This window comes from Dipodomys merriami, unplaced genomic scaffold (genome assembly GCF_024711535.1).
Source record: "Dipodomys merriami isolate MVZ:Mamm:240054 unplaced genomic scaffold, mDipMer1.0.p SCAF_298, whole genome shotgun sequence".
Taxonomy (NCBI): Eukaryota; Metazoa; Chordata; class Mammalia; order Rodentia; family Heteromyidae; genus Dipodomys; species Dipodomys merriami.
Window position 1 is genome coordinate 790,772 of NW_027204470.1, and position 9,433 is coordinate 800,204.

Sequence of the window (9,433 nt, forward strand, 5' to 3'; positions counted from 1 at the left end):
CTGACCAAAGGAGAGTCCCAGGCCCTGAGGTCACATCCAGATGCAGTGTGGCAGAATTCTCCCCCACCTGGCAATAACTCATCCAGTCCTTGGCCTAGATACTTCCTGGCCCAAGGTTGGGTCACCTCCCCCCCAATTTTTTTATATGCCTCTCCACCATGTATGGCATGGGCAGCAGATCAGTATATAGACTATTTACCTGACTGAATATCATATGGTGTTCTCTTCATTAACTATCTAATGAAACTTACATAATTAATATACCTTATCCTTCAGAGTTTCTAGTTATGAATCCACGGATATTTTTCTGACATATGTGAGGTCAGAATCTACAAAATATATGTACCAACTCATCATTTAAACTATAATTCTGCATAGAATCTTTATTTTTAAATATTTTTATTAATGTGAAAATACCATAAAGAGGGGTTACAATTACATGGGCCAGATAGTGAGAACATTTCTTATCAAGCATTGTTGCCTCCTCCTTTGGTTCCCCATATCATCCCTTCCCCTCTCTACCCCCCCAAAACCCCACACCCCCCCTACAAGTTGATGTTAGGCAAAATGAACTCCAAGATAAGCATTCAAATGTTTTCTTTTTTCTTTCTTGTAATTTTTTCCAACATATTTATAAGATGATATCTTTGTTGCTTTGTATGTACCTCCCCCAGGGTGTAAGCCCTGCTTTCACTGTATTTGATGTTGATATAATTTGTGGAGGGGAATGGAAAATAGGTTTTAAATAGGGTTACAGGTGGACCTATTACAACAATGAGATGTACAAAACGTTATGTCAATTTTTATTTAATTGTGAAAATAACATACAGAGAAATTACAATTCATGAGCAAAGTTATGAGTACATTGCTCATAACGCATTGTTGTCTCCTCCTTTGTTTCCCCTTCCCATCTCACACCACCCCCAATAAAGTTGTAAAGATCGTTTTTTGACATAATGTGTTGTACATTGTTGCAATGGGTCAAGCGCTGTAAAACCATCTGCTCCTGGGCTTTTCTTAGACGGGAGGTCTCATTGCTGTTTCTATTACAATGCTTGATTTAGGCTTCTTAAGATGGTTTATCTCATCTTGGTTTAGTTATGGCATGTCAATATTTGCTAGGAAAAGGTCCATTTCTGCCAAGTTCTCGAACTTATTACCATAAAGTTTTGAGAAGTATTCCCTTATAATGTTCTGAATCTTGGTTGTTTCTGTGGTGATGTTTCCTTTCTCATCTCTGAGTTTATTTATTTGGGTGTGTTCTCTTCTTCTGATAAGATTTGCTAAGGGTCTGTCAATTTTGTTAATTTTTTCCAAGAACCAACTCTTTCTTTTGTTGATTTTTTTCTATGGTTGTTTTTGGATTCTAATGCATTTAATTCTGATTTAATTTTAATTATTTCTTTCCGTCTAATGGATTGGGGTTTATCTTGCTGCTCTTTTTCAAGGAGGCTCAGATGTCTCATTAAATTGTTGGTTTCAGATCTCTCCAATTTGTTGATGTAGGAACTCAGAGCTATAAACTTGACCCTGAGTAGTGCCTTTGCTGTGTCCCAGATGAGCTGGTAATTTGTGTACTCATTTTTGTTTAATAACATGAACATTAAATTTCCTTTCTAATCTCTTCCCTTACCCACGGTGGTTCATCAGTGTGTTGTTCAGCCTCCATAAGTTACAAGACTTTCTTTGGTGGCTTTTTCTGTTGAGTTTTAATTTTATGCCCTTGTGGTCTGAGAGAATGCACGGCATAACTTCAATGTTTCAGAATTTGGACAAGTTTGCTTTGTGGACTAAAATGTGGTCTATTTTAGAAAATATTCCATTGTTTCTGAGAAGAACATGTACTCTGATGCTGCTGGGTTAAATATTTGGTAGATGTCTGTTAAATCTAGTTGATCCATGCAGTTGTTTAGATTTGCACTTTCTCTGTTGAGGTTTTGCCGAGTTTATCTATTTAGTGAGGAAAGTGGTATGTTAAAGTCCCCAATAATTAATGTCTTTGGATCTATGTGTGATTTGAGGGAAATTAGTGTTTCTTGGTTGAATTTGAGTGTTCTGTTGTTTGGCGAATAGATAATTAGAATTGTAATATCCTCCTGAAGGAGAGATACCTTAATTAGTATGTAGCTACCTGCTTTATCTCTTCTCACTAATTGTAATTTGAAGTCAATTTTATCTGATATTAGGATTGCAACTCCCGCCTGTTTATTGGGGCTGTATGCTTGGTAGATTTTGTTCCAGCCTTTCACATTCAAAATGTGTTTGTTTTTATGGGAAGATGTGACTCCTGAAAGGAGCAGATAGATGGATCTTGCTTTTTAATCCAACTAGACAGTCTATGTTGCTTAATTGGAGAGTTAAGTCCGTTAATGTTGAGAGATAAGACTGAGAGGTATTTGGGAGTTCCTGCCATTTTATACATCAGGTGGTATAATTGTGTTCTACACATTTATTGACTAGTTACCAATTATTCTCAAATTTTAATACGTTAAAATACTTTCTTTTTTTCTAATTTTCTTGCCAGGAAATCAGCAACAGCTCAGTCAACATTTCTCTCATAGGACTTTTCACATAGGTTGGTTAAATATTGACCTGAGCTCCAGTCTTCTGAGGACTCACTCATCTGCTTAGGAATTGATGCTGGCTGTTGGAAAAGAACTCAAGGAAGGATGCCATTTAAAGCCTTATAACTTTATTCTTTACCAAGTTATTCTCCTGCTGTTTTGGTTGTTGAGAGTGTATACAAGAGCAAGCATTCCATGGAGAGAAAGGAGACACCATATGAACTTTACTTACTGAGATTTCTGAGTGATTTGCTGTCACATGTACTGCATTTTGCAAGTCGAATCTGTCAAAACCTACCAGTTTTAAGAGATAGTAGGAGCGTTAAAAGAACTCTTAGAGACAAATACATCTTCAACCTAATTGGTTCCAAGCATTCAGTCTAATGCATATTCAGCAGGTACTGAAACTTGTGTTGGCTGTATCTATGTGTCTTTCTCATGTGTGCATGTATACATGTGTATATGTATGTGTGTATTTGTGTGTATAACATACATGTGTACATATATAAGGGCAATTGCACACATATATGCATATATAAATAAATGTACATATACAAATATATGTTCATATATATATACATATATATCAGGTGTTCAGTGATTGATTTAATCTAGAGTTTACAGCACATTGTCATTCTCACAAAATGTACATGATAAACTGCTCTGAGGATCTGTGCTCACTTCCCTCATTACCTTATTTTCATCCCTGTGAACAACGTCAGCCTACTTTCCATAGGATAGCTTTGTTTTTGTTACTTACAGATAATAAAAGAAAAAGGATGTTTGTAAAAGAAAATGAACTTTTAGGTCACAGGTTAAAGTATCTTATCCGTCCCAATGATTCCTATGAGATAAAATTTATAATAGTACTAAAAGTGAAAAAGAATTCCTGGATCTGTTGTTTTGCCATTTAGAATGGCAAAGAATAATTTCACGGCACTGTTATAACTCTTAAAGAATGCAAGAGTAACTGATGGTACCTATCATATTTCCACAAAACCAGTGGATCCTGAAGGATAATAGTAGACCAGCAGATATTCTAAGAAGCAGACATGGAGCATGAAAGAAGAAGAGAAGGAATGAGAGAGAGTGAAAGAGAGAGAGAGAGAAATGTCATAATTATTAAAGTGCATAACAGATGAACAAGAAATGTATGAGAATATTCATACTGCTATTTTTAAACTCTACAGGTACATTTGAAGATATTTGATATATGATAACCCATCAACATAAAATATAAAGTGATTTTGATAAAAATAAAGAATACTCAGAAGAAATTATAAATGCAAAAACAATCTTCACAGAAGCAAACACTCAGAGATATTTCATGACTTTTAAAAGGACAAAGTGGCTGAAGTTAGTATAAATTTAGAAGTATGACAATACATAAAAATATAAAAAGATATTCATATAGTTCATTATATAACCCAAAGCAGAAAGCAAATGTTGTTTGGATGATTTTTTTTAAATACAGTCTCTCAGGTGCTGGGTCGGTGGCTCAGGGGTAGAGTGCTTGTCTCGCATGCATGAGGTCCTGGGTTTGATTCCTCAGCATCACATAAGGAGAAAAAGACAGAAGAGGTGCTGTGGCTCAAGTGGTAGCACTAACTATGAGCTGAAGAGCTGAGGGACAGAATCCAGGAACCAGAGTTCAAGCGCCACAACCAACAAAAACAAAAACAAAAAACTAAGCAAAACACATTCTTCACTTTTGTGGCCTCAACTCTGTAATACCACTGATTCAGCATAGGGCTAAGATTTTCGGTGTGGACATTTATCAACACTCCTGATTCAGACGCTACTTGAGAAAATTTTTAATCAATATTGCATTAATTTTGCTCTTTGTAAATTCACATGCACCTGTAAAAAATGGTTTTGCCATCCCAGTAACATTCTCAAAGTACCTCGTAATGACAACTTACAAAAATTTGTATTATATTATAACAAGGAAAACAATGCTACAAATAAAGAAAAGCAATAATTAAATATTAATGATTAATAAAATAAAAACCAAATCCCACTGTTTCCAGTATTTCAAGTGTACTGCATATTAGATTTTACTATTTCTCATATTTCTGTACATTTAAAACTGGCTAAAATTATGATGTTCAACAAGAGTTTTATAGGCTATGAGAAGTCTTTAAAGTTACCCTCTAAGATTACTATTTATGTCTCATCTCATAATTTATATATGGCTTATATCATCATTTGTTCCTCACTAAAATATAAAGAAAGGAAGCCCTAAAGTTTTAACAGAAACTTTGTAGTAAAAGTATTAACTCTTGCTCTGTTTCTTTACACAAAGTCTTTGCAACTTCTCATTAGTATCCTTTCTATAAACTCTGAAATGGAGATACTTAGTAGTATATATCTGCTACCATAAATCTTAAATACTTTATGGAAAAGTTTTATGACCTGACAAAAAGTCTTAATTTTGGCATATATAAGCAAATTCCCAAAATTAAACATATTTAAAACATTAAATTTTTTGGAGGGAGGTCCAGTCGTGAGTCCTGAACTCTGGGCCTGGGTACTATCCCTCAGCTCTTCAGCTCAAGGCTTGCACTCTACCACTTGAGCCACAACAGCACCATGTCCGTCTATTTTTTCTGCTTATGTGGTGCTGAGGAATAGAACCCAGGGTCTCATGCAAGCAAGGCAAGTGCTCTACCATTGATCCACCTTCCCAGCCCAAAACATTAAAACTTTTAACAAACCTTAACACTTGCTGCTGTGTTCATTATGACAGGGGGCTTGTATAGAATAACTGAATTCCTCTTGCTACACATCTCTTGAACAACAAATATCCGGAATTATTATGTTTTTGACATATCAATCTTGACTTTATTCTTAAATGTGTGGTTATGTAAGAAATATATGGTTCTAAAATTTCACGACAATACTTTAGAACTTACCTTTTGTTGAATTATCTAGTTTAAGAAAATCAATTCCACCTTATATATAAAAAATGTTCTGTGTACAATTTGGTAGCACATACTCTAAAATTGAACAATATGCAGAAGATTAGCATGGCCCCTGCGCAAGGATGACAAGCAAATTCTGAAGCAGTCTATATTTATACAACAGATGCTGGAGGGGATGTGGCCAGAAGGGAACCCTACTGCACTCTTGGTGGGAGTGTAAACTTGTTCAACCACTTTGGAAAGTAGTATGGAGGTTCCTCAAAAGACTCCACATAGAGCTTCCCTATGACCCAGCAATCCCACTTTTGGGAGCATTTACACACATGTTTACAAACAAGACCACACTAAAGCTACCAGCACGACCATGTGTATCGCAGCACTATTTACTTTAGCTAAGGTATGGAACCAACCCAGATGTCCCTCAGTAGATGAATGGATCAAGAAAATGTGGTATATATACACAATGGAATTCTATGCCTCCATCAGAAAGAATGACATTGCCCAATTTGTTAGGAAATGGAAAGACTTGGAAAAAATTGTATTATGCGAAATAAGCCAGGCCCAAAGAAACATAGGTCCCATGTTTTTCTTATTTGCAATATCTAGTATATGTCTGAGTCAAGGAGAAAAGTTCAGATAAGTTGATGTTAGGGAAATGAACCCTAAGGTATGTATTCAAATGTTTTTTTTTTTCTTTCATGAGATTGTTTCTAACACATTTATAAAATTATTTCTTTGTTGTTTTGTATGTCCCTCCCCCACAGTATAAATCCTGCTTTCACTGTATTTGATGTAGGTATAATTTGTGGAGGGAAAGGGGAAAAACTAATCGTTTAAATAGGGATACAGGTGGACTCACTGCAACAATGAGATGCACAAGTCGTTATGTCGAAAATGAACTTTACAACTTTGGTGCGAGTGGGGGAGCGGGGAGGATTGTTTGGGGGGAGAGGGGGAAGGGGAAAACAAAGGAGGAGGCCACAATGCTTGACAAGAAATGTACTCATTATCTTGCCCATGTAATTGTAACCCCTCTGTACAATATTTTCACACAAAAAAAATGATTCCACATAGGGCTCCCCTATGACCCAGCAATCTCACTTTTGGGCGTTCACCCAAATGATCACAAACAAACAAGACGAAATTAAAACTACTAGCACAACTATGTTTATTGCAGCATTATTTACCATAGCTAAGATATAGAACCAACCTCGATGCCCCTCAGTAGATAAATGCATCAAGAAAATGGTGTGTGTGTGTGTGTGTGTGTGTGTGTGTGTGTGTGTGTGTGTGTGTGTGTGTGTGTGTGTGTGTTTGTGTATGGGAATTCTATCGTCCATCAGAATGAATGCCATCACCCAATTTGTTACAAAATGGAAAAACTTGGAAAAAATTATATTATCTGAAATATGCCAAGTCCAAAGAATCATAGGTCCCATGGTATCCCTTATTTGCATTAAGTAAATATATGTCTGGGATAAGCAGAAATGATAAAAAAAACTATGTGCATATGACTATATAAGATGATGTTAAGCTAAATGAACCCCAAGATAGGAACACGGTTTTCTTTTTCTTTCTTGCTATTGTTTCTAATGTAATTATAACGTACAATGTGATTTTTTTATTTTTTATATGGTCCTCCCACACAACATAACCCCTGTTTTCACTGTATTTGATGTCGTTGTGCCTGCGTATTGTATATACACTTCTCTAATTTGGGGAGGGAAAGGGAAAAAAACAAAATGCTTAAATAGAGATACAGGTTGACCCATTGTAACAATGAGATGCACAAGACACTATGTTGAAAAACGAACTTTACAATTTAGGCGGGGTTGGGATGGGGGGTGGTGAGGAATGTACTTGTGAAGGTGGAAGTGAAGGGATGGTGGGGGAAAAATAAAGGGGAGGTAACAATGCTTGATAGGAAATGTACTCATTACCTTGCACATGTAACTGTAACCCCTCTGTACAGTATTCTTACAATAAAAAAAGTTTAAAAATGTTCTGAGATGGAAGAGTTTACTTCTATTATTTTACCTATATAATATCGTTAACAAAGAAATTAATGCAATACACTGACATGAAGATATTTTGAATGTGTGTGTGTGTGTGTGTGTGTGTGTGCACATGCATGCTTGTGCGTGTGCATACCTGATTGTTGGCGTGCGCAGAGTTTGAACTAAGGGCTTCAAGGACTCGCTAGGCCTTTTCTCTCTAGATTGGTCAGCTAATATATTAGCTACATCTCCATTTCTGGCCCTTTTCTAGTTCATTTAAATTTTTGAAAAATAATCTTATGGGTTTGTTTTTTTTTTTTTTTTTTTTTTTGCCCTGATTGGCTTGCAACACTTATCCACAGATCTCAAGCTCCTAAGTAGATATGCCGAGTGGACAGGATTACAGGTGTGTCCAACCAGCACACGGCTTTAAGAATAATTTTAAAAGTAGAAGAAACTGTACTTCACGGAGTCCTCTTTTATCATTTCCTACTTTTAAAGCATTTTGGAGTGATAATATGTGAATTTATTTCGTTTTGAGATTCTTACAAGACAATAACTGATGGTATTTAAAAGTTTAATACTTTTTAAAAAGGATACTAGAACCGTGGAACAGAAGAAAATTGGCTCTCTTTGGACCTCAATTTATAATCTCAGTTTGTGCATGATAATCCAATGTCACCAACACAGTCTGTGTTGAAGACAAAATGTGACAAAAAGCAATTACCACGGTCATAATTGTTATGTTATTAGTTATTGGACAATATGAATATTGAATTGAGAGTATAAGAGAATGGAGAGATTTTACCTACCATTTTTGTATTGCTGAAAGGCTTTTGGAAACTTTGACTCATTTCCTTCCTCACTGTGTCTTTAGGCTATGCACTTACTGCCTTTAATTACAATTTTCTCAACACAAATCTCCATCTTGATACAGACAAAGGCCTGGATGAGCTTCCAGCTCCAACTTAGGCCTTGAGAGATAACAAGACAGTCATTTAGCAGGTCAGAGGAACCTGCCCAGACCTACCAGGCTCAACCCCTCCCAGGAAATAGTCACCCACCCCAGGCAGAGGAAATTCTGCCCCCAGGAGTGGCTTTCTTCATTGGGTAAACAGAGCCAGAGGCTGCCCCTCCCTACAGCAGCCTAGATAATCAATTGAAATTCAGTAAACATAATCCTGAGAAAGGCTCGAGGCTGGACTCTGAGAATGTCTCAGAAGCTAGACCCTCAGGGAAGAACTACTGTTTGCTGAAAGGCCTCAACTCAACCCAGAACCTAGCCTTATGTCATCATCTCCAAACTAGAGGGCACAGCCATCTCCCGCTTCTGCGATACTCAAAACAGATCCCTCTCCCACTGAACTAGCCTTGGAGGAGGATCACAAAATCCTGGGTAAAGCAGAGCACTTTTCAGCTTGCCCAAACAAACTGACTTAAGTAACTTGATCAAGCCGCAGGAAAACCAAACACCACAAGCAGACCAGAGACTCCACCAAGAGACTGGTTATGGACACAAGGGAGATACAGAATCTTCCCAACCCCCACCCCCCAAAAAATCAAAGACCTTTCTTCTTTTGAACCTTACTTTTAATTTTTTTAAATTTTAATATTTTTAAATTGTTGTTTTATATCTTTTTTTCTATACTGACGTTTTGATTCCTTTCTTTTTCTTTCTTTTCTCATTATTTTCACTTCTTCTCTTTCATTCTTTTCTGCATGACTTAATTGCTGTTCTGCTCACCCTCAAATATACGCGTCGCCGATTATTAGATCTTATCGTCCATTGTGTATACACTTAATCCAGAAATTTATTACTCAATTCAAAACCTCTTAGACTTAAATTCTTTAACAGCAGTATTACCTCTTTATACCCATATAGTATTTTAAACATTTTTATTTTTCTAGTTGTTCATGTCTCCTTTCTATCCCTCCCCTCCTCTCATCC

The 9,433-nt window shown here is 36.4% G+C and overlaps 1 non-coding gene across 1 annotated transcript; it reads left to right on the forward strand.

Moving 5' to 3' along the window:
- The first annotated feature begins 5,539 nt into the window (after positions 1-5,539).
- On the forward strand, positions 5,540-5,644 carry LOC138839208 (U6 spliceosomal RNA). The gene has a single exon (XR_011375913.1). It is a non-coding gene; the product is annotated as a U6 spliceosomal RNA (small nuclear RNA).
- The last annotated feature ends 3,789 nt before the right edge of the window (positions 5,645-9,433 follow it).